The following is a 27,928-nucleotide window of genomic DNA, read 5'->3' on the forward strand; positions in this document are numbered from 1 at the left end:
GAGAGAAAGGACGCACGCTTCCCGCCATTTTGTTCAGCTCGCCGCGCAACCGGCCCCTGCTGGGGACTACAAGTCCCGCGAGTCTCCGCGGCGGCACGTCCTACCCCTCGCTGTCCAGCCCGCTCCCTTTTTCCCCCCCTCCCCGGGGGCCGAGGGCTCCGGCTGCTGCCTGGCGGCCAACGGGCCAGGTAGGATTTCCGGGAGAGGCTGCTGTGGAGGCTGAGGAGGCGGCGGCGGAGACCTGGGTGAGTTCAGCGAGCAAGGGAAAGTGAGCAGGACCCCGCTCAGTATCAGGCTGCGGGCTCCTCTCAGGCTGCGGCCCCGTTCTTGGCTCTGCGAGAGGGTCCTGGTCCGGGCAGAAGGTAACGGCCCGGGTTGCCGTCGCTTCGGGCCAGGGCGGGGCGGGGCCGCTGCCTCTCTCCTCGGCCCTCCCACAACGGTCCAGCCCGGGCGTCTCCGCCTGCGGCAGGGCCCGCGCAGGCTCGCCCTCTCCGCCCCCCGAGACTTGGCTGGGCCCTTTTGTCTGGGCTGCGTTGCGCCCCCTTTGTGCCGGTGCATGGAGTCTCCGCCACGGGGGAGCCTGTTCCGCCGGTCCCCAACGGGGACTGCTCCCTGGGGATCCGGTTACAGTAACCAGATCGGGTCAAAGTACATTTTTCAAAACAGTCCTGCCTCAGACCTCCGCACCCAGGCTGGGCAGAGCGGGGGCTTCGGAGCCAGGCGGAGTTTCTGTAGAAACCTGGAGGTTATTATTTAACTTTTAAACATCAGCCTGGGCGGCTTCAGGGCACGAAACTCCAGCGTTTTTCTTGGTGGAGAGATGAGTTTAAGGAAAAGAAGTGACCCCCTCTCTCCCACCCTTTACACCCCGGCTCCGGGAAACCGGGAAGGCATCGAATTTGCTGCGATGTCTGTGCACCTCACATCTGTGATTACTGGACCAAAGAACCAGTGGTGAATGGTAGAACAGCAGTTCACGCACCTCCCAAATCTCGGAGGAGAGTGACTTACAGGGCATCACTGATTGCTTGCAAAAAAAAAAAAAAAAAAAAACCTCCAGTGCTTCATTGAGACACTCAGCGAGGGCTCCCTCCAACCTCTTCCTTTTCTTTTTTTTTTAAAAACAAAAAGTGGAAGGAAAAAGTCCTTCAGTGGAAGGATTTGCTTTATAGAGGAACCAGAAACCCAGTGGCTTCTAGAAGTCACTTACTTTTTCGCTAAATTAAAGGAATGAATTTCGAGCGTGGTGGCACGCACCTGTAATGCCAACTATTCTGGAGGCTGAGGCAGGAGAATTGCTTGAGGCCAGAAGTTCGCGACCAGCCTGGGCAACACAGCAAGATCCCGTCTAAAACAAAACAAAAAAAAAGGAATGAAGCCAGTTTAGGGGATGGGGTGTGGTAGATTCTTACCAGAAACCGCGGAATTTCTTGGATTGTGGATTTGATCAAATTTGGCTAGATAGTGGTAACTGTGTATGTCCTCCTGTTGGAAGACTGCATTGCTAGAATCAGCTTAAGGTAAAATTTTTTTTTTGGTTTCATTTAAGAGACAAGAGTCTTGCTTGGTTGCTGAAGCTTGAGTACAGTGGAGAGCTCCTAGTTCACTGCAGCCTCGAACTTCTTGGCTGAAGCCATCCTCCCACTCGAGGCTCCCAGATGCCTGGGAATAGAGGTGTGAGCCACTATGCTCGACTATTTAACTTATTTATATGTATTTATTTATTTTGAGACAGAGTGTCACTCTGTTACCCAGGCTGGAGTGCAATGGTGTGATCTTGGCTCACTGCAACCTTCACTTCCCAGGTTGAAGTGATTCTCCTGCCTCAGCCTCCTGAGTAGCTGGGATTACAGGTGTGTGCCAGCACGCCCAGCTAATTTTTGTATTTTTAGTAGAGACAAGGTTTCACCCTGTTGGCCAGGCTGGCCTTGAACTCCTAACTTCAGGTGATTCACCTGCCTTGGTCTCCCAAAGTGCTGGGATTACAAGCATGAGCCACCATGCCTGGCCAATTTTTATGTATTTATTTTTTGAAATAGGGTCTCGCTGGGTTTCCCAGGCTGGAATGCAGTGAGGTAAGCACTGCTCACTGCAGCCTGGACCTCCTCCTGGGCTCAAGCCTCAGCCTCCAGAGTAGCTGGGACAACAGACACAGGCCACCAGCCCAGCTAATTAAAAAAATTTTTAAAAAAATTTTTTAGTGATTGGGGTCCCACTCTGTTGCCCAGGCTGGTCTTGGACTCCTGGGCTCAAGTGATCCTCCCTCTTAAAGTGCTGGTATTAAACCTTAAGATAAAAAATTCTATTTTTGTTTTTTGAGGTAGAGTCTTGCTCTGTTGCTCAGGCTGTGCAGTGTCATCATCTTGGCTCACTGCAACCTCTGCCTCCTAGTTTCAAGCGATTCTCCTGCCTCAGCCTCCCGAGAAGCTGAGATTACAGGCATGTGCCACCACGCCTGGCTAATTTTTTTTTTTTTTTTTTTTTTTTTTTTTAGTAGAGATGGTGTTCTACCGTGTTGGCCAGGCTGGTCTCAAACTCCTGACCTCAAGTGATTCGCCTGTCTCCACCTCCCAAAGTGCTGGGATTACAGGTGTGAGCCATCATGCCCGGCCAATAAAAAATTCTAAAGAAGGTCACTGCAAATAACCCTTTTGAAAAATAGATTAATTCGTGTTTCAAGTCTCTGGGATGAGGATAGCCAGGAGGACTCCTTTACATAAATCAGGGAAGGTTAACGAAGTCAGATAGGTTAATTCCTGCCCTAGCCAAGTAGGCAAATAAAGCCCTTCACACTGTATTACTTTGTTTGATATCTCATAATGGAAATGACTTACTCTTGAGAATCCTAGATTGTATTAGTAATACTGTATAGGGATAATGCAGTTCTTCAATTTTTAATCCAGCAGTGAGTGAAGGTCTTTTGTGTTTTCCTGGCTATGGTTTGAAGAAGCAACCACAGAATTGCTCTAGTTTTAATAATAAACTGGCTGGGCGCGGTGGCCCACACCTGTAATCCCAGCACTTTGGGAGGCCGAGGCGGACGGATCACCTGAGGTCAGGAGTTCGAGATCAGCCTGGCCAACATGGTGAAACCCTGTCTCTACTAAAAATACAAAAATTAGCCAGGTGTGGTGGTGGGCATCTGTAATCCCAGCTACTTGGGAGGCTGAGGCAGGAGAATCACTTGAACCTGGGAGGCGGAGGTTGCAGTGAGCCGAGATTGTGCCACTGCACTCCAGTCTGGGTGACAGAGCGAGACTCAGTCTCAAAAAACAAAAAAAAAACCAAAAGAAACAGCAGTTGCTATTGACTGTTACTTAATTCTACAAACATGACAATTTTCTCAATATTATTTATTTTTTATGATTATGATTATTTTTTGAGACAAGGTCTTCTTCTGTCCCCCAGGCTGGAGTACAATGCTATGATCATGGCTCACTGTAGCCTCAACCTCCCGGGCTCAAGTGATCCTCCCACTTCAGCCTTCTGAGTAGCTGGGACTACAGGTGCTCACTACCACACTTGGCTAATTTTTTAATTTTTTTGTGAACACAAGGTTTCCCTATGTTGCCCAGGCTGGTCTTGAACTCCTGGACTCAAGCAGTCCTCCTGCCTTAGCCTCCGAGAGTGCTGGGACTATAGGCGTGAGCCACTGTGTCTGGCTATATATTTATTTATTTTGTTTGTTTTAAACATAAGTTTTCTTTCTTTTTTTTTTTGAGACGGAGTTTCACTCTTTTTGCCCAGGCTGGAGTTTAATGGCACAATCGTGGCTCACTGCAACCTCTGCCTCCTGGGTTTAAGTGATTCTCCTGCCTCAGCCTCCTGAGTAGCTGGGATTACAGGAATGTGCCAACACGCCTGGCTAATTTTGTATTTTTAGTAGAGACGGAGTTTCTTTTTTTTTGTTTTTTGTTTTTTGTTTCTGTTTTTTTTTTTTTTGAGATGGAGTCTCGCTCTGTCGCCCAGGCTGGAGTGCAGTGGCGCAACCTCGGCTCACTGCAAGCTCTGCCTCCCAGGTTCACACAATTGTCCTGCCTCAGCCTCCTGAGTAGCTGGGACTATAGGCACCCGCCACCACGCCCGGCTAATTTTTTTTTGTATTTTAGTAGAGATGGGGTTTCACCGTGTTCGCCAGGATGGTCTTGATCTCCTGATCTCGTGATCCGCCTGTCTCGGCCTCCCAAAGTGCTGGGATTACAGGCATGAGCCACCACGCCCGGCCAAGACGGGTTTCACCATGTTGGCCACGCTGGTCTTGAACTCCTGACCTCAGATGATCCGCCCACCTTGGCCTCCCAAAATTCTGGGATTACAGACATCAGCCATCGCGCCTGGCCCATAATTTTATTTTATAATTTTTATAGAGACAGGTCTCGCCGTGTTGCCCAGCCTGGTCTCAAATTCCTTGACTCAGGTGATCCTCTCACCTTAGCCTCCCAAAGTGCTGGGATTACAGGGTTAGTCACCATGCCCGCCCTCCCAGTATCATTTTTTAAACAAGTTAATACACATTGTGTCATTTACTCCTCACTACAGTTCTATGAAATGGTTGTTACTCTCATTTTACAACTGATAAAGTGTAGCCTCTAAAATGTTTAAGTGACTTGCTCAAGGTTATAGTTAACCCAGGTAGGAAATATCAGAGTAAACCATACTTAAGTCTAGTTCTCCTTCAGTTACCTCACACTTATTACAGTTACTAATCTTACCAGCACCAACAGCTTTAATTTGCTAAAATCTAAATATTGGAGAAAATGGAAAATATTTTCCAGTTAAGGCAATCGATTTACAAGGAGCTGGAATTTCTGGAACCATAAACAATGAGTCTTTCTCATAAATTATACTGAACATCGGTGCCATTACTTTGTCTTCTGATATGCTGTGATTACCTTGTGCCTAGGCAGAATGGCAGTTTTATGCAACGCTCAAAAAGTGATGAGTTACTCAGTTTTGGTTTCTCCTAATCTTTGCTATAAGGTTTTTTGTTTTTTTTTTTTTTTGAGGCGGAGTCTCGCTCTGTCGCCCGGGCTAGAGTGCAGTGGCCGGATTTCAGCTCACTGCAAGCTCCGCCTCCCGGGTTTACGCCATTCTTCTGCCTCAGCCTCCGGAGTAGCTGGGACTACAGGTGCCCGCCACCTCGCCCGGCTAGTTTTTTTTTTTTTTTTGTATTTTTAGTAGAGACGGGGTTTCACCGTGTTAGCCAGGATGGTCTCGATCTCCTGACCTCGTGATCCGCCCGTCTCGGCCTCCCAAAGTGCTGGGATTACAGGCTTGAGCCACCGCGCCCAGCCTGCTATAAGGTTTATTAACTGTGTTGGAGAACATAAATACAATAGCTTTGGCTGCTGATTTAACATTGAAGATAGAACTGAAATTAAGATACTGTACTTTTTTAGTCAGACCATTGGGACTCAAGAGAATGCTTTCTCTAGTTTCTGCTTTTAATAAAAACTTTTAATCAGTTTCAAACCTGCAGTTAAGTCTTGGATTTATGTTAGTACATGCCATGAATGTGACATCAGAAACAGAAACCTACTTCACCTCCCTTACTTATTAGGTAAAATGCATAACATGCCAATGGAATTGAGTCAATACAATTATGTAGTCTAGCCTTTCTAACTGGTAGGAGCCTGTTTGAAATCTTTTATTAGTGCATTATAATGGGAAATAACTTTTTTTCCTTGTGCTTTGGCTGTTAGTTTACTTCATTTCCAAAACCATCTGTTCATTCAGTCAACAAATACAGAAAGCCTGTTATATTCTAGGCACTGTTGTAGACACTGAGGACAAACCAGTGAAAACAAGTATTTTCCCTCTTGGGGTTCACCTGCTGATTAGGGTTGGCTGGGAAGAGGAAGGAGTCTGACAGTAAATAAGCACTAAATAAATAAAATCCCCTCATATAATTGCAACCTTGAGCAACTCAACCTCTTTGAGCTTTAGTTTTCTTGTCTTTAACATGGATGTAATTGATTCCTGCTCTTCCTATCTTGTGGCTTGTTTCCAAGAGGGAGTAGAATAAGTATTTGGATACATTATATGCTTTAAATTCCTGTAGCAAGTTATTTTTACTACTGTTAGAAGTAGTAGCAACATTTTTACTACTGTTAGAAGAAGAGGCCCATCATGGGCGTGATTAGAGGCTCATGCCTGTAATCCCAGCACTTTGGGAGACCAAAGCAAGCAGATCACTTGAGGCCAGGAGTTCGAGACAAGCCTGGCCAACATGGTGAAACCCCATCTCTACTAAAAATACAAACAATTAGCTGGGGGTGGTGGCCCATGCTTGTAGTCCCAGTTACTTGGGAGGCTGAGGCATGAGACTTGCTTGATCCCAGGAGGCAGAGGTTTCAGTGAGCAGAGGTTGTGCCACGGCACTCCAGCCTGGGTGACAGAGCAAGATTCCATTCCCCCACCACCCCTACCCGCTCCCCCCAAAAAAAAAGAAAAGAAAAGAAAACAAGGAGCATTGGAAGAAGATTATTTATAAAGAAAGAGAGAGGCTAGGCCTGGTGGCTCATGCGTGTAATTCCAGTGCTTCGGGAGGCTAAGGCAGGAGGATCACTTTATGTTTATGCCAGGAGTTTGAGACCAGCTTGGGCAACATAGCAAGACTTTGTCTCTACAAAAAAAAATTTTTTTAGATCAGCCAGGCATGGTAGTGGACATCTGTAATCCCAGTTACTCAGGAGGCTGAGATAGGAGGATCACTTGAGCCCCACGGTTTGAGGCTGCAGTGAGCTATGATTGTGCCACCACACTGCAGTCTGGGTGACAGAGCTGGAGACCCTGTTTCAAAAAATAAGTAAATAAATAAAATAGGAAAGAGAGAAGGGAATGGATGGATTCTTTATTCTGAGGGAGCTCTAAAGTCCCGTTGTAAAACTTTCACAGTCATTTCTTCACAGGGGCTACCATAACCAAATTATGTAGACCTTTTTCCTCTCCTCTCCCCTCCCCTCCCCTCCCCTCCCCTCCCCTCCCCTCCCCTCCCCTCCCCTCCCCTCCCCTCCTCTCCTCTCCTCTCCTCTCCTCTCCTTCTTTTGCTTTCTTTCTTTCTTTTTCTTTTTTTTTTTCACTCCTGTGGTCCCAACTACTCGGGAGGCTGAGGCACAAGAATCACTTGAACCCAGGAGGTGGAGGTTGCAGTGAGCCAAGATTGTGCCACTGGACTCCAGCCTGGGTGACAGAGTGAGACTCTGTCTCAATTTTTTTTTTGAGACAAAGTCTCACTCTGTCACCCAGGCTGGAGTCCAATGGCATGATCAGGGCTTACTGCAGCCTTGATCTCTCAAAGGCTCAAGCACTCCTCCCACCTTAGCCCCCTGAGTAGCTGGGACTACAGGCGTGCACCACCATGCCTAGTTAATTTTTTCTTTCTTTTTTTCTTTTAGTAGAGACAAGGTCTCATTATGTTGCCCAGACCAGTCTTGAACTCCTGAGCTGGAGCGATCGCCCACCTTGGCCTCCCAAAGTGCTGGGATTACAGGCGTGAGCCACTGCGCTGGGCCTATGTAGACCTTTAAACTCTTTTTTTGAAATGGAGTTTCACTCTTGTCATTCAGGCTGGAGTGACCCTGTGATCTCAGCTTATTGCAACTTCTGCCTCCCAGGTTCAAGCGATTCTCCAGCCTCAGCCTCCCGAGTAGCTGGGATTACAGGTGCCCACCACCACGCCCGGCTAATTTTTGTGTTTTTAGTAGAGACAGGGTTTCGCCATGTTGGCCAGGCTGATCCTGAGGTCCCAAACTCCTGACCTCAGGTAATCCACCCACCTTGGCCTCCCATAGTGCTAGGATTACAGGCGTGAGCCATCGTGCCCAGCCTTTTTTTTTTTAGACGGGATTCTTGCTCTGTTGCCCAAACTGGAGTGCAGTGATGTGATCTCAGTACACTGCAACCTCTGCCTCCTGGGTTCAAGCGATTCTCTTGCCTCAGCCTCCCGAGTAGTTGGAATTACAGGCATGCACCACTAGGCCCTGATAATTTTTTGTATTTTCAGTAGAGATGGGGTTTCACCGTGTTGGCCAGGCTAGTTTTGAACTCCTGACTTCAAGTGATCCACCCGCCTCGGCCTCCTAAAGTGCTAGGATCACAGGCATGAGCCACCACACCCAGCCCATCAAAGCGTTTTAAAATGATCTGTAGGCCGGGCATGGTGACTCTGGCCTGTAATCCTAGAATCGTTTGAGGCCACAAGGTGGAGTTCAAGACTAGCCTGGCCAACATGGTAGAACCCTGTGTCTACAAAAAATACACAAAAGTTAGCTCAGCATAGTGGCATGCTCCTATAGTCCCAGCTACTCTGGAGGCTGAGATGGGAGGATTGCCTGAGCCTGGAAGGTTGAGGTTGCAGTGAGCCATCATTGCACCACTGCACTCCAGCCCAGGTAGACAGAGTGAAAGCCCATCTCAAAAAACAAAAAGAGATTGCTTACTCTCTTGAAGGTAGGTGAGAGGGTTTAGAGAAGGTGTTTATTTATTTGTTAAAAATTTTTGACCGGACGCGATGGCTCACACTAGTAATCCCAGCACTTTGGGAGGCCGAGGTGGGCGGATCAAGAGGTCAGGAGATTGAGACCATCCTGGCTACCACGGTGAAACCCCATCTCTTCTAAAAAATACAAAAAATTAGGGCTGGGCGCGGTGGCTCATGCCTGTAATCCCAGCACTTTGGGAGGCCAAGACGGGCGGATCATGAGGTCAGGAGATCGAGACCATCCTGGATAACACGGTGAAACCCCGTCTCTACTAAAAATACAAAAAATTGGCCGGGCGCAGTGGCTCAAGCCTGTAATCCCAGCACTTTGGGAGGCCGAGACGGGCGGATCACGAGGTCAGGAGATCGAGACCATCCTGGCTAACACGGTGAAACCCCGTCTCTACTAAAAAAAATACAAAAAATTAGCCGGGCGCGGTGGCGGGCGCCTGTGGTCCCAGCTACTCGGGAGGCTGAGGCAGGAGAATGGCGTGAACCCGGGAGGCGGAGCTTGCAGTGAGGTGAGATCCGGCCACGGCACTCCAGCCCGGGCCACAGAGTGAGACTCCGTCTCAAAAAATAAAAAAAAAAAAAATACAAAAAATTAGCCGGGTGCGGTGGCGGGCGTCTGTAGTCCCAGCTACACGGGAGGCTGAGGCAGGAGAATGGTGTGAACCCGGGAGGCGGAGCTTGCAGTGAGCCGAGATTGCGCCACTGCACTCCAGCCTGGGCGACAGAGCGAGACTCCGTCTCAAAAAAATAAAAAATAAAAAATAAACTAGCCAGGCATGGTGGCGGGCGCCTGTAGTGTCAGCTGGTTGGGAAGCTGAGGCAGGAGAATGGCGTGAACCTGGGAGGCGGAGCTTGCAGTGAGCTGAGATCGCACCTCTGCACTCCAGCCTGGGCGACAAAGCAAAGACTCCGTCTCAAAGAAAAAAAAAAAAAAATTTAGCCAGGCTCAGTGGCTCACACCTGTAATCCCAGCACTTTGGGAGGCTGAGGCAGGTGGATCACCTGAGGTCAGGAGTTCAAGACCAGCCTGGCCAACGTGGTGAAACCCCGTCTCTACTAAAAAAAAAAAAGCCTGGCGTGGTGGCCCGCTCCTATAGTCCCAGCTACCCCAGGAGGCTGAAGTGGTGGAAGGATCACCTACCTGAACCTGAGGAGGTAGGGCTTGCAGTGATCTGCGGTCGCACAACTGCACTTCAGCCTGGGTGAGAGAGTGAGACTTCATCTCAAAAAAAAATTTTTTTTTTTTTTTTTTACCATTTTTTTGTCTTCCTTCCTTCCATCCTTTCTTTCTCCCTCCACCCCCCCCCTTTTTTTTTTTAACAACCCAAGGGCACAAGGGGAAAAAATAGAGGAAGTATTTAGAATGTTTTGTTTTGTTTTGATTTTAAGGATGGGAGAGGTTTGACATGTTTGAAGTGAAAGGGAAAGCAGCCAGCAGAGAGGCAGATATTAGAGATCTGCACAGAGAAAATGTAGATAATGAAGAAACCTTAGGAGGAAATAGAATGAAAAGCTCATAAAGCAGTCAACTTTGAAGAGGAACATGAAGAAATAAAGGGTGAGAGAAGATATATTTGAAAGTGGTGGACATGGAAGGTGAAATAAGAGTAGTTGTTACCAGTTGATTATTCTATTACCCAGGCACTGATCTAGGTTGGTTTATTTTCATTTTTATTTATGTATTTATTTTTTTAAGACAGTCTTGCTCTGTTGCCCAGGCTGGAGTACAGTGGCACAGTCATGGCTCACTGCAGCCTCAACCCCTCAGGGCTCAAGCAATCTTCCCATCTCAGCCTGCTGAGTAGCTGGGACTATAGGCACACCGCTATGCCTGGCTAATTTTTGTGGTTTTTGTAGAGACGGGATTTCATCACATTGCCTAGGCTGGTCTTGAACTCCTGGGCTTAAGCGATCTTCCTGCCTGGGCCTCCCAAAGTGCTTGAATTACACGCATGAGCCACCATGGCCAGCCTGTAATTTCTTTCTTGCTTTTTTTTGAAATGGAGTCCGTCTGTCACCCAGGCTGGAGTGCAGTGGTGCGACCACAGCTCACTGCAACCTCTACCTCCCCAGGCTCAGGTAGGTGATCCTTCCACCTCAGCCTCCCCGGTAGCTGGGACTATAGGTGCGGGCCACCAAGCCGGGCTAATTTTTAAAAATTTTTGTAAAGATGGGATTTCACCATGTTGCATAGGCTGGTCTTGAACTCCTGGTCTCAAGTGATCCATCCACCTTGGCCTCCCAGAGTGCTAGGATTACAAAGGTCTGAGCCCCTGTGACTGGCCCTGGCCTGTCATTTCTTATATTTCATAATTGTAAAATTATTTGCCCATAAGTGGAGTAAATATTGTATTCTCAACTTGTGTTTCTATTATCAACTTTTTTTAACTTTTGGGCAAACTAATTTAGATGTGTGGGATAAAAATGTTATTCTGTGTTTTTTTAAATTTAACTTTTATGTTCAGAGATGTATGTGCAAGGTTTGGTGTATAGGTAAACTTGTATCATGGAGGTTTGTTGTGCAGATTATTTTAGCACCCAGGTATTAAGCCTAGTGCCCACTGGTTATTTGTCCAGATCCTCTCCCTGCTCCCATCCTCCACTCTCTGATAGGCACCAGTGAGTGTTGTTCCCCTCTGTGTCCATGTGTTCTCATCATGTGATATTTGGAACATGTGATATTTGTTTTTCTGTTTCTGCATTATTTTGCTAAAGATAATGCTTTCCAGCTCCACCCATGTTCCTGCAAAGGACATGATCTTGTTGGATTTTATGGCGGCATAGTATTGCATGGTATATATGTACCACATTTTCTTTATTTAGTCTACTTTTGATGGACATTTAGGTTGATTCCATGTCTTTGCTGTTGTGAATAGTGCTGCAGTGAACATATGTGTGCATATGTCTATGTAATAGAATGATTTATATTCCTTTGGGTATGTAACCAGTAATGGGGGGATTTCTGGGTTGAATGGTATTTTTGTTTTAAGTCTTTGAGGAATTGCCACACTGTCTTCCACAATAGTTGAACTAATTTATACTCCCACCGACAATGTATAAGCATTGCTTTTTCTCCACAACTTCGCCAGCATCTATTATTTTTTGACTTTTTTTTTTTTTCCCTGAGATGGAGTCTTGCTGTGTCACCCAAGCTGGAGTGCAGTGGTACGATCGTGGCTCACTACAGCCTCCGCCTCCGCCTCCCGGTTTCAAGCAGTTCTCCTCTCAGCCTTTTGAGTAGCTGGGATTACAGGCCCACACCACCAAGCCCAGCTAATTTTTATATTTTTGTAGAGACAGGGTTTCACCATGTTGGCCAGTCTGGTCTCGAAATCCTGACCTCGTGATCTGCCCGCCTTGGCCTCTCAAAGTGCTGAGATTACAGCCATAAGCCACTGAGCCTGGCCTTTTTTTTTTTTTTTTTTGAGACGGAGTCTCGCTCTATCGCCCAGGCTGGAGTGCAGTGGCATGATCTCAGCTCATTGCATCCTCCGCCTCCCAGATTCAAGCGATTCTCCTGCCTCAGCCTCCTGAGTAGTTGGGACTACAGGCGCATGCCACGACGCCCAGCTAATTCTTTGTGTTTTTAGTAGAGATGGAGTTAAACCATGTTAGCCAGGATGGTCTCAATCTCCTGACCTCGTGATCCACCCACCTCAGCCCCCGAAAATGCTCAGATTACAGGCATGAGCCACCGCACCTGGCCTGGCCTATTTTTTGACTTTTTAATACTAGTTATCCTGACTGGCATAAGATGGTATCTCATTGTGGTTTCGATTTGCATTTCTCTAATGGTCAGTGATGTTGAGCTTTTTTCATATGATTGTTAGCTGTATGTATGTCTTCTTTTGAAAAGTGTTAGTTCATGTCCTTTCCCACTTTTTTCTTTTTGAGACAGAGTCTTGCTCTGTTGCCCAGGTTGGAGTGCAGTGGCACAGTCTTGGCTCACTGAAACCTCTGCTTCCCAGCTTCAAATGATTCTTGTGCTTCAGCCTCCCAAGTAGCTGGGATGACCACACCATCACGCCTGGCTACTTTTTGTATTTTTAGTAGAGATGAGATTTCACCATGTTGGCCAGGCTGGTCTCGAATTCCTGGCCTCAAGTGATCCACCTGCCTCGGCCTCTCAAAGTGTTGGGATTACAGGTGTGAGCCACTGCCCCCAGCCCTTTGCCTACTCTTTTTTTTTTTTTTTTTTTTTTTTTTTTTGAGACGGAGTCTCGCTCTGTCGCCCGGGCTGGAGTGCAGTGGCCGGATCTCAGCTCACTGCAAGCTCCGCCTCCCAGGTTTACCGCCATTCTCCTGCCTCAGCCTCCGAGTAGCTGGGACTACAGGCGCCCGCCACCTCGCCCGGCTAGTTTTTTGTATTTTTTTAGTAGAGACGGGGTTTCACAGTGTTAGCCAGGATGGTCTCGATCTTCTGACCTCGTGATCCGCCCGCCTCGGCCTCCCAAAGTGCTGGGATTACAGGCTTGAGCCACCGCGCCCGGCTGCCTACTCTTTAATGGGGTTGCTTGGTTTTCTTCTTACAAATTTAAGTTCCTTATAGATGCTGGATATTAGACCTTTGTCAGATGCATAGTTTGCAATAATTTTCTCCCATTCTGTAGGTTGTCCGTTCACCCTGTTGATAGTTTCCTTTGCTGTGCAGGAGCTCTTCAATTAGATCCCATTTGTCAGTTTTTGCTTTTGTAATAATTGCTTTTGGTGTCTCTGTCATGAAATTTTTACCTATTTTTATGTCCAGAATGGTATTGCCTAGGTTATCTTCCAGGATTTTTGTAGTTTTGGGTTTGACATTTAAGTCTTTAATCTGTCTTAGGTTAATTTTTGTGTATAGAGTAATGAACGGATCCATTTTCAATCTTCTGCATATGGCTAACCAGTTATCCCAACACTGCTTATTTATTTATTGTTTGTTTGTTTATTTATTTATTTATTTATTTTTAGACAGAGTCTCGTTCTGTCGCCCAGGCTGGAGTGCAGTGGCACGATCTCAGCTCACTGCAACCTCTGCCTCCTGGATTGAAGTAATTCTCCTGACTCAGCCTACTGAGTAGCTGGGACTACAGGCACCCGCCACCATGTCTGGCTAATTTTTTGTATTTTTAGTAGAGATGGGGTTTCACCATGTTGGTCAGGCTGGTCTCAAACTCCTGACCTCAAACGATCCACCCACGTCGACTTCTCAAAGTGTTGGGATTACAGGCATGAGCCACTGCACCTGGCCTCCTGCACCATTTATTGAATGGAGAATTCCTCATTGCCTGTTTTTGTCTGGTTTATCAAAGATCAGATACTTGTAGGTGTGTGGCCTTTATTTCTGAGTTCTCTATTCTGTTCCATTGGTTTATGTGTCTTTTTTTGTACCAGTACCAAGCTGTATTGGTTACTATAGCCCTGTGGTATAGTTTGATGTTGGAGAACATGATGCCTCCAGCTTTGTTCTTTTTGCTTAGGATTTCCTTGGCTCTTTGGGCTCCTTTTTGGTTCCATATGAATTTCAAAACAATTTTTTGTTCTAGTTTTGTGAAGAATGTCAGTAGTACTTTAATAGGAATAGGATGGAATTTATACATTTCTTTGGGCAGTATGGTCATTTTAACAATATTGATTCTTCCTATCCATAGGCATAGGATGTTTTTCCGTTTGTTTGTGTCATCTCTGATTTCTTTGAGCAGTGTTTTGTAGTTCTCCTTGTAGACATCTTTCCCCTCCCTGGTTAGCTATATTCCTAGGTATTTGTGTGTGTGTGTGTGTGTGTGTAGCAGTTGTGAATGGGATTGTGTTCCTGATTTGGCGCTCAGCTTGACCATTGTTGATGTATAGGAATGTTAGTGATTTTTCACATTGATTTTGTATCCTGAGATTTTGCTGAAGTTGTTTATCAGCTTAAGGAGCTTTTGTGCTAAGACCATGGGGTTTTCTGGATATAGGGTCATGTTGTTTACAAAGATAGTTTGACTTCCTCTCTTCCTATTTAGATGCCCTTAAATACCTACTTTTTTGAATTTTTAACTTGAAGCGGTATTGAATTTTATCGAAAGCCTTTTCTGCATCTTTTGAGATAATCATGTGGTTTTTGTCTTTAGTTCTGTTTATGTAATGAATCATATTTACAAATTTGCGTATGTTGAACCAACCTTGCATCCCAGGTCTAAAGCCTACTTGATTGTGGTGGGTAAGCTTTTTGCTGTGCTGCTGGATTTGATTTGCCAGTATTTTGTTGAGGATTTTTGCATCGATATTCATCAAGAATATTAACCTGAAGTTTTCTTTTTTTGTTGTGTCTCTGCCAAGTTTTAGTGTCAGGATGATGCTGGCCTCATCTGAGTTAGGAAGGAGTCCCTCCTCTTCATTCTTTTGGAATAGTTTCAGCAGGAATGGTACCAGTTCTTCTTGGTACGTCTGTTAGAACTCAGCTGTGAATCCATCTGGTCCTGGGCTCTTTTTGGCTGATAGGCTATTTATTATCGACTCAGTTGCAGAGCTTGTTACTGATCTGTTCGGGATTCAGTTTCTTCCTGGTTCATTCTTGGGAGGGTGTATGTGTCTAGAAATTATCAGTTTTTTCTAGATTTTCTAGTTTATGTACATAGAGGTGTTCATAATATTATCGGATGGGTATTTGTATTTCTGTGGGGTCAGCGATAATAGCCCCTTGTCATTTCTGATTGTGATTATTTGAATCTTCTCTCTTTTCATCTTTATTAGTCTAGCTAGCAGTCTACTGTATTACTTTTTTCAAAGAACCAAGTCCACCAGACGCAAGGGCTCATGCCTGTAATCCCAGCACTTTGGGAGGCCAAGGTGGGTGGATCACTTGAGGCAAGGAATTTCAGACCAGCCTGGCCAACACAGCGAAACCCCATCTCTACTAAGAATACAGTTAGCCCGGCATGGTGGTCCATACCTGTAATCCTAGCTACTTGGGAGCCTGAGGCATAAGAATCGTTTCAACCTGGGAGGTGGAGGTTGCAATGAGCCAAGATTGCACCGCTGTGCTCCAGCCTGGACAACAGAGTGAGACCATATCTCAAAAAATAATAATAAATAAATAAATAAAATAAAACACAAAAAACCCAAATCCCTCCTGGATTTGTTGATCTTCTGAATGAGTTTTCAGTGTCTCAGTCTCTTTCAGTTCAGCTGTGAGAAGAATGTATATTCTGTTTTTTGTTTGTTTGTTTTTTTGAGACGGAGTCTTGCTGTGTCACCCAGGCTGGAGTGCAGTGGTACGATCTCAGCTCACTGCAGCCTCCACCTCCCAGATTCCACCTGCCTCAGCCTCCCGAGTAGCTGGGACTACAGGCATGTGCCACCAATCTTGACAAATTTTTGGACTTTTAGTAGAGACAGGGTTTCACCATGTTGGTCAGGTTGGTCTTGAACTCCTGACTTCAGGTGATCCACCTGCCTCGGCCTCCCAAAGTGCTGGGATTACAGACGTGAGCCATCATGCCTGACCAATTCTGTTGTTTTTGGATGGAGGGTTCTGTTTTTGGATGGAGGGTTCTGTAGGTGTCTTATCAGGTCCCTTTGACCCAGTGCTAAGTTTGAATCCTGAATATCTTTGTTAATTTTCTGTCTTGATGATCTAATATTGTCAGTGGGGTGTTAAAGACGCTCACTATTATTTTGTGGGAGTCTAGGTCTCTTTGAAGATCTCTAAGAACTTGCTTTATGAATCTGGGTGCTCCTATGTTGGGTATATATATGTGGTGGTGTGAGCCACCATGCCCGGCCTTGTGTTTTTTTAAATAATGTTATCCAATTATTTTCAGTAGCAATTGCTTTGTGAGGGCATTTTGAACCTTGTAAGACACCAAATTACGAAGTATTTTTATTAGTCTTGTGATACTGGTATCCACCTAGGTCATTAGATATTTAAAATCTTCACTTTATATAGGACCAACGATGTTTTAAAAAATAGTGAAGTATCTTTCTCACACTAGTGTTGATGATGTGTATAATTTCTTGTTTACCTGAGAATAGGACTCATAGAGAAATGGTTGTTTTTTGGGAAAGCTTAGGTGAGTTGATTGTTTATTAAGCAAGGTTAAAAAGCAGAGCCCTCAGGCCGGGCACGGTGGCTCACGCCTGTAATCTCAGCACTTTGGGAGGCTGAGGCAGGCGGATCACGAGGTCAAGAGATGGAGACAATCCTGGCCAACATGGTCTGTACTAAAAATACAAAATTAGCTGGGCATGGTGGCACACGCCTGTAGTCCCAGCTACTCGGGAGGCTGAGATAGGAGAATCGCTTGAACCTGGGAGGCAGAGGTTGCAGTGAGCTGAGATTGTGCCACTGCACTCCAGCCTGGGCAACAGAGAGAGAAACTCCATCTCAAAAAAAAGAAAAAAATTCCAGGCTGGGCACAGGTGATTCAAGCCTGTAACACAGCATTTTGCTAGGCGGAGGCAGGCAGATTGCTTGAGCCCAGGAGTTTGAGACCAGCCTGGGCAACATGATGAAATCCCATCTCTACAAAAAATATGAAAATTAGCTGGGTGTGGTGGTGTGCACCTGTAGTCCCAGCTACTTGGGAGGCTGAGGTGGAAAGATCTCACCTGAGCCCAGGGAGGTTGAGGCTGTAGTGAGCCGTGATTATGCCACTGCATTCCAGCCTGGGCGACAGAGTGAGATTCTGTTTTAAAAAAAATAATAAAATAGGACAGGTGCGGTGGTTCACGCCTGTAATTCCATCACTTTGGGAGGCTGAGGCGGGTGGATCATGAGGTCAGGAGTTCAAGACCAGCCTGGCCAACGTGGTGAAACGCCAGCTCTACTAAAAATACAAAAATTACCTGGGCGTGGTGGCAGGCACCTGTAATCCCAGCTACTCAGGAGGCTGAGGCAGGAGAACTGCTTGAACCCAGGAGGCGGAGGTTGCAGTGAGCCTAGATCATGCCATTGCACTCCAGCCTGGGCAACAAGAGTGAAACTTCATCTCCAAAAAAAAAAAAAAACTATCTGGGCGTGAGTGGTACATGCCTGTAGTCCGGCTACTCGAGAAGCTGAGGTGAGAGAAGCTTTTGAACCTAGGAGATGGAGGTTGCAGTGAGCTGAGATTGTGCCACTGTAGTCCAACCTGGGTGACAAAGTGAGACTCCATCTCAATAAGAAAAAAATAAATGAATAAATAAAAATAATAAAATAGGCCTGGCACAATGGCTCACACCTGTAATGCCAGCGCTTTCGGAGGCTGAGGCGGGCGGATCATGAAGTCAGGAGTTCAAGACCAGCCTGATCAACGTGTTGAAACCCGTCTCTACTAAAAATACAAAAATTTGCCGGGCGTGGTGGCACACACCTGTGACCCCAGCTACTTGGGATACTGAGACAGGAGAATCACTTGAACCCAGGAGGTGGAAGTTGCGAGCCGAGATAGCACCACTGCACTCCAGCCTGGGCAACAGAGCAAGACTCCATCTCAAAAAATAATAGTAATAGGCCTGGCACGGTGGCTTATGCCTGTAATCCCAGCACTTTGGGAGGCTGAGGCGGGCGGATCGTGGAGGTCAGGAAATTGAGACCATCATGGCTAACATGGTGAAACCCCATCTCTACTATAAAAATACAAAAATTAGCTGGACGTGGTGGCAGGCGCCTGTAGTCCCAGCTACTCGGGAGGCTGAGGCAGGAGAATAGTGTGAACCCAGGAGGCAGAGGTTGCAGTGAGCTGAGATCGCACCACTGCACTCCAGCCTGGGCTACAGAGGGAGACTCTCTCAAAAAAATAAATAAATAAATAAAAATAATAAAGTAAAACTCATAGAAGCAGAGAATAAAATGGTGGTTACGAGGAGCTGTGTCGGGGTGGAGATTGGGGGGTGGTGGTCAGAGTGTGTAAAATTTCTGTTAGAAGGAATAAGCACAAGAAATCTGTTATACAACATAGTGACCTTAGTCTATATATATATATATATATATATATATTTTTTTTTTTTTTTTGAGACAGAGTTTCGCTCTTCTTGGCCAGGCTGGAGTGCAATGGCACGATCTCGGCTCACCGCAACCTCCGCCTCCCAGGTTCAAGCGATTCTCCTGCCTCAGCCTCCCGAGTACCTGAAATTACAGGCATGCACCACCATGCCTGGCTAATTTTTTGTATTTTTAGTAGAGATGGGGTTTCTCCATGTTGGTCAGACTGATCTCGAACTCCCAACCTCAGGTGATCCGCCCACCTCGGCCTCCCAAAGTGCTGGGATTACAGGTGTGAGACCTCGCCCAGCCAGTAAAAATATATTCTATACTTGAAAATTGCTGAGAATAGATTTTAAGTGTTCTAACCACAAAAAACTTAATTATTTTGGGTAATGGACATGTTAATTAGTTTGATTTAGCCATTCCACAGTCTTCACTACAGTAGCGCTCCCCCTTATCAACAGTTTTGCTTTCTGTGGTTTTACTTACCCAAGATGAGCCATGGGCTGAAGATATGAAAAATTCCAGCAACAAGTAATTCATTAGTTTTAAATAGTGTGCCATTCTGAGTAGTGTGATGAAATCTCCCTTGCCGTCCTGCATATGTCGTGAATCATCTCTTTGCTCAGTGTCTCCACAGTGAGTATGCTACATGCCCTTTAGTAGCAGACTTGGTTATCAGATTGACTCAGGCCATTGCAGTGCTCATGTTGAAGTAACCTTTATTTTTACTTAATAATGGCCTCAAAGTGCAAGAATAGTGATGCTGGCAATTTGGATATACCAAGGATAAATTCTTTTTTTTTTTTTGAGACAGACTCTTGCTCTGTTGCCCAGACTGGAGTTCAGTGGCCCAATCATTGCTCACTGCAACCTCCACCTCTCCTGAGCTCAAAGAATCCTTGTACCTCAGCCTCCAGAGTAGCTGGGATTGCAGATGTGCATCACCATGCCTGGCTAATTTTTGTGGTTTTTGTCGAGATGAGGTTTTGCTGTGTTACCCAGGCTGGTCTCGAACTCCTGGGCTCAAGCGATCTGCCCGCCTCAGCCTCCCAAAGTGCTGGGATTACAGGTGTGAACCACCACTCCCAGCCAAGAAACTTTTTTTTTTTTTTTTTTTTTTTTGAGACGGAGTCTATCTCTGTCCCCCGGGCTGGAGTGCAGTGGCTGGATCTGAGCTCACTGCAAGCTCCGCCTCCCAGGTTCATGCCATTCTCCTGCCTCAGCCTCCTGAGTAGCTGGGACTACAGGCGCCCGCCACCTCGCCCGGCTAGTTTTTTGTGTTTTTTAGTAGAGACGGGGTTTCACCGTGTTAGCCAGGATGGTCTCGATCTCCTGACCTCGTGATCCGCCCATCTCGGCCTCCCAAAGTGCTGGGATTACAGGCTTGAGCCACTGCGCCCGGCCCAAGAAACTATTAAGTGCATCCTTTAAACAAAAAGATGAAAGTTCTAGACTTACTAAGGAAAAAAAAAAATCTTAGGTCAAGATTGCTAAAATCTATCGTAAAAATGAATTTTTTTTTGTTTTTTATGAACCCTGCATGTTACATTTGAAAGAATGAATTTTCTATCTGTGAAATTGTAAAGACAAAAAAAGAAAATTGTGCTAGTTTTGCTGTTGTACTCCACATTGCAGAAGTTACAATCACAGTGCACGATGAGTTCCTAGTGAAGAAGGAAAATACACTAAATTTGTGGGTGAGAGACATGAACAAAAACATGCTTTGATTGAGTGCAATTGGATTCAGTACTGTCCATTGTTTCAATTATCCACTGTGGGTCTTGGAATGTATCCCCCGAGGATAAGAGGGGACTACTGTATTTCAAAATGTCATTTTATACACCATAACTATATACAATTTTTGTCAATTAAAAACCAAAATGTGCGGCCGGGCTTGGTGGCTCAAGCCTGTAATCCCAGCACTTTGGGAGGCCGAGACGGGCGGATCACGGGGTCAGGAAATCGAGACCATCCTGGCTAACACGGTGAAACCCCGTCTCTACTAAAAAATACAGAAAACTAGCCGGGCGAGGTGGCGGGCGCCTGTAGTCCCAGCTACTTGGGAGGCTGAGGCAGGAGAATGGCGTAAACCCGGGAGGCGGAGCTTGCAGTGAGCTGAGATCCGGCCACTGCACTCCAGCCTGGGCCACAGAGCGAAACTCCGTCTCAAAAAAAAAAAAAAAAAAAAACAAACCAAAATGTGGCACAATCTCTTTTAACCTATTGGTGATACCAATATGATTGGGAATTTTACTAACAATCTTTTACATACTTTACTTTCTTAAATAAAATTAGGTAGGAGATAAGACTTCTGGGACAACATCTTTATATACTTGGGAGAAGGGTTCATCCTTCCACTATGGCAACACTAATTTCTTGGTAAATGCAAACCACTGTAGTAGGCTCATTCTATTAGATGAATGCACTGCATAGTAACACTTCCATCAGTGCTGGACTGCACATATGATGGTGGTCTTGTAAGATTAAAATGGAGCTGAAAAATTCCTATTGCCTGGTGATGTAGCCATCCTGATGTCATAGCACAATGCATTACTCACGTTTGTGGTAATGCTGATAGTAAACAAACCTGTGCTGGCAGTCGTATAAAACTATAGCACATACAATTATGTATAGCATATAATACTTGATAATAAATGACTATATTACTGGTTTATGTATTTACTATACTTTTTAATTGTTAGTGTGTATTCCTTCTACACACACACACACACACACACATATTATTATTTTATTTTATTTTTATTTTTGAGACGGGGTCTCACTCTGTTGCCCAGGCTGGAGTGCAGTGGCACAATCAGGGCTCACTGCAGCCTTGACCTCCCAGGCTCAGGTGATCCTCCCACCTCAGCCTCCCAAGTAGCTGGCACTACAGGCACATGCCACCATACTGGCTAAATTTTTTTTTTCTTCCCTGTAGAGACAAGGTTTTGCCATGTTGCCCAGACTGATCTTGAACTCCTGGGCTCAAGCAGTTTGCTCACCTTGGACTCCCAAAGTGCTGTCATTACAGGTGTGAGCCACCTCACCCAGCCTTATTTTTTTAAAAAGTTAACTGTAAAACAGCCTCTGGCAGGTCCTTCAGTAGATATTCTACAAGAAGGCACTGTTATTATAGGAGATGACAGCTCCATGCCTGTTAGTACCCCTGAAGACCTTTCAAGAAGTCAAGATGTAGAAGTGGAAGACAGCGATATTCATGATCCTGTCCCTGTGGAAGCCTAGGCTAATGTGTTGTTAGTGTCTTAGTTTTTAACAAAAAGGTTTAAAAAGTGGGGAAAAAAAAAGGAGGGAGGGGAAGGAAGGAAAGGAGGGAGGGAAGAAGGAAGAGAGAGGGAGGAGAGAGAGAAAGGAAGGAAAGGAAAGGAAGAAAGAAAGGAAAAGAAAAGAAATCCTCCTGCCTTATCATCCTGAGTAGCTGGGACAACAGATGTGCGCTACCACACCAAGCTAATTTTTAAAAATTGTTTTTATGGAGATGGGATCTTGCTATGTTGTCTGGGCTGGTCTCAAGCTCCTGGCCTCAAGTGATCTTCTTGCCTTGACCTACAGAAGCACTAGGATTACAGGTGTGAGCCACCTCTCCCGGCCATCTTTTTTTTTTTTTTTTCTTTTGAGACCGAGTTTTTCTCTTGTTGCCCAGGTTGGAGTGCAGTGGCGCGATCTCGACTCACCTCTGCCTCCCAAGTTCAAGTCATTCTCCTGGCTCAGCCTCCTGAGTAGCTGGGATTACAGGCATGCGCCACCACGCCTGGCTAATTTTTGTACTTTCAGTAGAGATGGGGTTTCGCCATGTTGGCCAGGTTGGTCTCGAACTCCTGACCTCAGGTGATCCACCCACCTCGGCCTCCTAAAGTGCTGGGATTACAGGCATGAGCCACCATGCCCAGCCAGCCATCTTTTAAAAGTATGTTTTGTCTTTGAGGTTTCCTCAAAATGTGATACATACGATGCCAGAAATAAATACGGCTTCATTTTTGTGTGTGTTGATTTTGTCATGATCAGTGATGATGATGAATTGCCCTTCCTGAGCTCTGTAAGCATGTTTTCTGAAAGTAATGTCCTTTATAACCCACTAGTGTTATTTTCTGAGATAATTTGGATTAGCATGCAATGCTTTTGCTTATCAATAAGCCATACCTCTGTTTTAAAGAGCTGATTCATGCTTCTTAATGGTAACAGAAGTACTATGTTTAACAAAGAGGAGGAGGTCAGTTTTTCTTCAAAGGAGAAAGTTTCATTTTTATGTCTTTACCCTTCAGTAATATGTTAGACGTTGAGTATTTGTGCTTAAAAACAAACTTTTCTTAAGCATAACTTTTTTTTTTGAACAGGCTTTTCCATTTGTAAAACTCTATCCTTACTAAGAACATGATTGGAAATCTCTGTATAATGTTTCATTTTCTTTGTGATAGGCAAAAACAAATTAAGTTCTTTATTAACTGCTTTTACTTGTAGCTACTAAATTTCTCTGCTAAGTAGTAACAAAAATAGTTTAGAAATAGCAAAGAAAGTTAGGGAAATGTAGAGGATTTCTGCGCTTCCAGATTTCCAGGGAAAAGGGTAAATTGGTGACAGATAATAAAGATGCATGTAGCCAGGCACAGTGGCTCACGCCTGTAATCCCAGCACTTTAGGAGGTCGGGGTGGGTGGATCACTTGAGGTCAGGAGTTCAAGACCAACCTGGCCAACATGGTGAAACCCCATCTCTACAAAAATACAAAAATTAACTGGGCGTGTTGGTGTGCACCTGTAATCCCAGCTACTCGGGAGGCTGAGTTGGAAGAATCGCTTGAACCCAGGAAGCAGAGGTTGCAGTGAGCCGAGATCGTGCCATTGTTCTCTAGCCTGAGCGACACAGAGAGAGACTCCGTCTCAAAAAAAAAAAAAAAAAAAAGATGCGTGTAGATCACAGTATTTACTCCTTATATTAATGTAGTAGCATCTGAAGGTCACTCTAGAAGAATAGGTGATACCTTACTACTTTCTTAATTTTCTCTAGTGATGTGCTTTTTTTTTTTTTTTTTTTTTTTTTTTTTTTTTTTTTGAGGCGGTGTTTTGTTCTTGTCTCCCAGGCTGGAGTGCAATGGCGCAATCTCAGCTCACTGCAACCTCTGCCTCCTGAGTTCAAGCGATTCTTTTGCCTCAGCCTCCCGAGTAGCTGGGATTACAGGCTTATGCCACCACGCCGGCTAATGTTTTTATTGTTTTTCATTTTTTTTTATTTTTAGTACAGATGGGGTTTCACCGTGTTGGCCAGGCTGGTCTCAAATTCCTTACCTCAGGTAATCCACCCATCTCGGCCTCCCAAAGTGCTGGGATTGCAGGCGTGACCCACCATGCCTGGCCGTGATGTGCTTTTAAATCAAGTCCAAGAAAATGTGGAAATAACACTTTAGTTATTCATTCTGCCAGTGTAAATTTAGGTTTCATTATCTTGGTATTTTTAGACATTGTGTATTTTGATCAGGCTTAGAATCATGATAGAATCAAAATCTGCTTTTTTTTGTTTTGCAACTGAAATGGAGGAGTGGGGTGAACTTTTAAGACTGCCCACTATGTGCCAGGCACAGCCCATTTCTTGGTGTTTTATTTTATAATAAATGCTATTTCATGAGATTCTCATTGAAGATGAGTATTATTATTCTCACTTGAATCCCCAAAGACAAGAAGGTTAAATGATTCTATAGTATTATATTTTGTAACCAGAATCACTAACCAGTTTGTGTGTGATTGATATTTGAACTTGTGCTAATCATTAACCAGTTTGTGTGTGATTGATATTTGAACTTGTGCTAATTTGTCCAATAAAAGATAATGCAAGTTCTCTTAAGCAGTAAATTTTTGTTCTTTTGATTTTTGCCTGACTTGTTAAGCTTTCTCAGGAAGGAGAAGGTTATTTTGAAGAACACAGGTCTAGCATTACAGCAATTGACCATAAAGGAATAGAAAAGGCAGAAAATATTCTCATACTTGATGGTTTCCATCTTAGAAGATTCATTTATATCTGTGTGTACAACCTGAGGCTATCTTGGACATTCAAAATGAAACAAGGAATGAAGCTATTATTAGGGTAGTTGTACTAAAAGTACAAAAATTAGCTGGGCGTGGTGGCACATGCCCGTAATTCCAGCTACTCAGGAGGCTGAGGCAGGAGAATCGCTTGAATCCAGGAGGCGGAAGTTTACAGTGAGCCAAGGTCGTGCCACTGCACTCCAGCCTGGGCGACAGAGCGAGACGCCGTCTCAAAAAGTATATATATGATGAATAATTTTGTGTTGAAGTGAAATATCTGCTGTGTATAAAAAAATAAAGTTTTTTTTATTTGTGTAAAAAAAAATAAAGTTTGCTTGTTTTTTTTTTTTTTTTTAAGAGTCTTGCTCTGTTGCCAGGCTGGTGTACAGTGGCACGATCTCGGCTCACTGCAACCTCCGCCTCCCGGGTTCAAGCGATTCCTCTGCCTCAGCCTCCCGAGTAGCTGGGACTACAGGCACATGCCACCACGCCCTGCTAATTTTTGTTGTTGTTGTTGTATTTTTAGTAGAGATGGTGTTTCACCATGTTGGCTAGGATGGTCTTGATCTCCTGACGTCATGATCCGCCCGCCTCTGCCTCCCAAAGTGCTGAGATTACAGGTATGAGCCACGGCCCCTGGCCTAATTTTTGCTTTTAATATCAAGTTTCTAGCCTGTAGTACATGCTTCTGTGTTGCTTTCACTGAACTGACCTAGCCATGGTTACCAAGTTGAGGAATTGATACATTTGAAGAGTTCTGTTAAAGCTGGGAAGAGGATAATATATTTTAGAATTCTCGTATGCCTATGTTAACACCACCAAGGCTGTGGCTGCCATTAGCAACAGCAGCATTAAATATCTGTTGGGTGGCTGGCCAGGGTGGCTCATGCCTATAATCCTGGCACTTTGGGAGGCCAAGGCGGGCGGCTCACAAGGTCAGGAGTTCGAGACCAACCTGGCCAGCGTGGTGAAACCCCCGTCTCTACTAAAAATACAAAAAATTAGCCATGCATAGTGGCACGTGCCTGTAGTCCCAGCTACTCAGGAGGCTGAGGCAGGAGAATCACTTGAACCCCACAGGCAAAGGTTGCAGTGAGCCGAGATCATGCCACCGCACTCCAGCCTGGGCGACAGAGTAGGTAGATGCTGTCTCAAAAAATAAAATAGGCTGCGCGCAGTGGCTCATGCCTATAATCCCAGCACTTTGGGAGGCTAAGGCAGGCAGATCACTTGAAGTCAGGAGTTCGAGACCAGCCTGGTCAACGTGGTAAAACCCTGTCTCTACTGAAAATACAAACATTAGCCAGGCGTGGGGGCACATGCCTGTAATCCCAGCTACATGGGAGGCTGAGGCAGGAGAATTGCTTGAACCTGGGAGCTGGAGTTTGCAGTGAGCCAAGATCATGCTACTGTACTCCAGCCTGGGCGACAGAGCAAGACTCTGTCTCAAAAAGGAAAAAAAAATTAATTAAACGCTAATATTCCAAAGGAAGCACTTTTGAGGCAATAGTTTTATCAGATCTCAAATATGTATGTTTTGTATCCATCCTCTGGTTCTGTTTCTGAGAAGAACCCTAATACAGAAGGTATTCTGGAAGACACATTATCCAAGCTTGAGATTTAAAGGAATTAGTATAAAGAGGTAGGAAAGGCCAGGCGCAGTGGCTCATCACATCTGTAATCCCAGCACTTTTGGAGGCCAAGGTGGGTGGATCACATGAGGTCAGGAGTTCAAGACCAGCCTGACCAACATGGACCAACCCCGTCTCTACTAAAAATACAAAATTAGCTGGCTGTTGTGGCGCATGCCTGTAATCCCAGCTACTCAGGAAACTGAGTCAGGAGAATCACTTGAACCTGGGAGGTGGAGGTTGCGGTGAGCCGAGATTGTGCCGTTGCACTCCAGCCTGGGCAACAGGAGCAAAACTCTGCCTCAAAAAATAAAAAAAGAGATAGGAAAATTAGTTTTTAAAGGTAAAGGGAACAGCATGTGTAAAGGGGTTAGGTGAGAAGGAATATGATTCATTTAGGAAATGGGACATCATTTGGTTTAAGCAACGTAAAAGACTGGCAGGGGATGAGGTCAGGAAGGTCAACAGGCTGGACCACACAGGATTATGTAAATCAAGTTGGGACTTTAAACTTCATCTTGGGCAACTTTGTCTTGGGCAATGAAAGGTTAGATAGAGAGCAGGGGGATGTTGTGATAAGCTTTTTGTTCTAGAACAGGATTTCTTAATCCAAGTAACACTTTTTAAAGGAAAATTTTTATAGTTAATCCTCAGTATTGGCTGAAAATATTTTTATTATACTGGTAAGTCAATATTACAAACATCAAAGTAGGTATAAACTGGCCGAGTGTGGTGACTCATGCCTATAATCCCAGCACTTTGGGAGGCCAAGGTAGGTGGATGGCTTGAGCCCAGGAATTTGAGACCAGCCTGGGCAACATGGCAAAGCTCTCTCTCTGCAAAAAAATAGAAAAATTAGCCAGGTGTGGTGGCACGCACCTGTAGTCCCAGCTACTTGGGAGGCTGAGAGGTGGGAGGATCACTTGAACCCAGGAAGTGGAGGTTGCAATGAGCCATGATCATGCCACTGGCACTCTAGCCTGGGTGACAGAGCCAGACCCTGTCTCGAAAAAAAAAAAAAGAAAGAAAATGTAGGTATAAACTTGAGGTACAGGTCTTGAGTATAAAACTAACAAGGTTTCAAATTTTAATATAACAATTATAAAGTGTTAAAATTACTATTAATATGATGCATAGGCCATGCACAGTGGATCACACCTGTAATCCCCACACTTTGAGAAGCAGAGGCGGGTAGATCACCAGAGGTCAGGAGTTCGAGACCAGCCTGGCCAACATGGTGAAACACCATCTCTACTAAAAGTACAAAAATTAGCTGGGCGTGGTGGCACATGCCCGTAATTCCAGCTACTCGGGAGGCTGAGGCAGGAGAATCGCTTGAATCCAGGAGGCGGAAGTTTACAGTGAGCCAAGGTCGTGCCACTGCACTCCAGCCTGGGCGACAGAGTGAGACGCCGTCTCAAAAAGTATATATATGATGAATAATTTTGTGTTGAAGTGAAATATCTGCTGTGTATAATTCTTTTTTGAGTTTAGTATGTCTCTACTCTTAAGTGATATGGGATGATTTATTTCTTTTACCACTTTTCAGTATTCACATTGCCAGGAAACTTGTTCCTTTGAAGTTATTTGGTTTTCTCATGGCTCACATACATCATGGACACTTACCTAATTCCATTCCTATTAATTTCTTGTTGGTCTCAGACTATGTAGTACTGTTTGGTGCTAGTGTTAATTTGTTTATTCAGTAAGTATTTTTTTAGTACCTAGTGTATGCACATTCTAAATGCAGGGATATAGTAGTGAACAGAACAGATAAAGTATCTAATGATACTTTCTAGATTGGGAGAGACACAATAAGAACTTAGGTAAGCATATCT

General features: G+C 45.0%; 1 protein-coding gene across 5 annotated transcripts in view; it reads left to right on the forward strand.

Moving 5' to 3' along the window:
• Positions 1 to 27,928, forward strand: part of PHACTR4 (phosphatase and actin regulator 4) — a 144,877-nt gene continuing 116,949 nt past the window's right edge. The window contains exons 1-2 of one of the 5 annotated variants that reach the window (XM_030941838.1): positions 143 to 245; positions 24,986 to 25,079. The gene's annotated coding sequence lies outside the window, so the exon portion shown is untranslated. Of the gene's footprint in view, positions 246 to 24,985; positions 25,080 to 27,928 lie in introns of all 5 variants that reach the window. The other 4 variants (XM_010380347.2, XM_030941839.1, XM_010380346.2 and 1 more) reach the window with 4 other exon arrangements.

This window comes from Rhinopithecus roxellana, chromosome 12, assembly GCF_007565055.1.
Source record: "Rhinopithecus roxellana isolate Shanxi Qingling chromosome 12, ASM756505v1, whole genome shotgun sequence".
NCBI classification, from domain to species: domain Eukaryota; kingdom Metazoa; phylum Chordata; class Mammalia; order Primates; family Cercopithecidae; genus Rhinopithecus; species Rhinopithecus roxellana.